This window comes from Bombus affinis, chromosome 7 (genome assembly GCF_024516045.1).
Source record: "Bombus affinis isolate iyBomAffi1 chromosome 7, iyBomAffi1.2, whole genome shotgun sequence".
Lineage (NCBI taxonomy): Eukaryota > Metazoa > Arthropoda > Insecta > Hymenoptera > Apidae > Bombus > Bombus affinis.
In genome coordinates, this window is record NC_066350.1 from 9,211,687 (window position 1) to 9,213,325 (window position 1,639).

Below are 1,639 nucleotides of genomic sequence, written 5' to 3' on the forward strand. Positions count from 1 at the left end.
GTTCCGAGGAATACTTTGATGCGATCGAATATATGAATTCTTACGAGAGTAGCTACAATCAGTCAGAAAATTGTTCACACATTCCATAAATTTGGAACGATTGAAAAAGTCCATGCGTTATCGTACATTTCATATTACCAAAATTGTCTTTCTATTTTGCAAGCAAACGTGAGTTTGTCATCCCCTTAAAAATTTTCAAAATATCGTTCGCCTTTGCGATTATACCTCTGACTTCCATGAAACTGACTTCATCCGCTTATCAGCCATTCTTAGAAGAGTTACATCCTTGAACCTAATAGGTTATTTTAATTTTCAGCGAAGTTGTGTTGAAATTCCTTCCTATACAATGGTAAAGTGCCATTGAAATAAAAAAGACCAACGAAAATGTACCTATCGTGTTTTTCTGCCACGATCTTCGTTCACGATGCTCAGTGAAATTTAAAACAGGGGAGAAAATAACGCCTAGATCCCGCGTCGATCATCCTGCGACAAAGAGCCAGATAAAGTAACGAATCTCTTTACTTGTTAATTACTAATCGGTAGAAATTACAGAAAATTGTTATCGCTATATTACCCTGTTCTCGTGTGACGATCTCGTAAATTCGCACGGTGATTCGGGTCCCCTTAATCGCCTTTTTCACGCAACTCTATCAGCATAAAGCTTCGTGTAAAGCGGGCAGATACGAGGAAGAACTTAATCGACGAGCCGTTACGCTTCGCCGTAGCCACTTACCGCGAAACCGCCCTTTTAATATCAATGTCGGCTCGTGCGAACTCGCCTCGTGCGAACCCGCCTCGATGAAGTTGTATGTACTTAAGGTGCTGGATAGACTCGTAGATAGCGTCGTGAAAGAGCACCGACGGAAAAAGGAACAGTCGGAATGTTGGCGAAGGGCCATTTATCGAACGCGTCGCCAACTCGCTGTGGTTTCTGTCGGCTAGATTCCACGCGAATGCGCTTTAAGGAGAACGTATTCGTAATTCTATCAAACTGTATGAAACGTCGTTGGTGCCGGCACGTAACACAGAAGCGACCCATCTTCCGCTATTGCCAACGAAACTTTCAATAAACGATAACCTTCCGGCTCCAGGCTTCTCGAGCGGAACCATTCATTACTGGGATCAGCGGAATCGCTGTATTATAGCATAATATAGGTAGCTATACTGCGACAGCAGTAGCTCGTGAAAATGTTGGAATATTTATGAGAGGACCCTTTTACGAATACGTTGTGTGCGAAAGTTGTACGAAAGTTTTCGAAATTTCGTTAAAGCTGTAATGGGACACGAGTGATTATATTTTTATACCGTTACAGTTACACACATGATACATACGTTTCTAGAAATGTTGAAAGACTTTCACGAAACACTATACACATATATGGATACAATACAGCATTTATAAAATATCTTTCTGAGAATGATCGAATATAATTCCGGATATTCGGAATTCAAATAAGTAAGTGATTATGTCTTTTGGGTTATTACAGTTCCACGAACGAGAAACTTCCTTTATTCTGTCCCGTTTTTGTGAATTTTTGCGCAACCAAGCAGGCTACTTCTTGCCCCTTTTTACAAGCGTTAACCTTCATGAAGATTCCGTGCTTGAAAAAAGGGAACATAAATGAAATATTAGTGTCGA

The 1,639-nt window shown here is 40.6% G+C and overlaps 1 long non-coding RNA gene across 1 annotated transcript; it reads right to left on the reverse strand.

The window, feature by feature from the left end:
- Positions 1 to 211: 211 nt before the first annotated feature.
- Positions 212 to 1,060, reverse strand: LOC126918560 (uncharacterized). Its single transcript, XR_007711363.1, has 4 exons — positions 734 to 1,060; positions 575 to 647; positions 391 to 483; positions 212 to 292 (listed from the first exon to the last, which is right to left on the reverse strand). It is a non-coding gene; the product is annotated as an uncharacterized LOC126918560 (long non-coding RNA).
- Between the last annotated feature and the right edge of the window lie 579 nt (positions 1,061 to 1,639).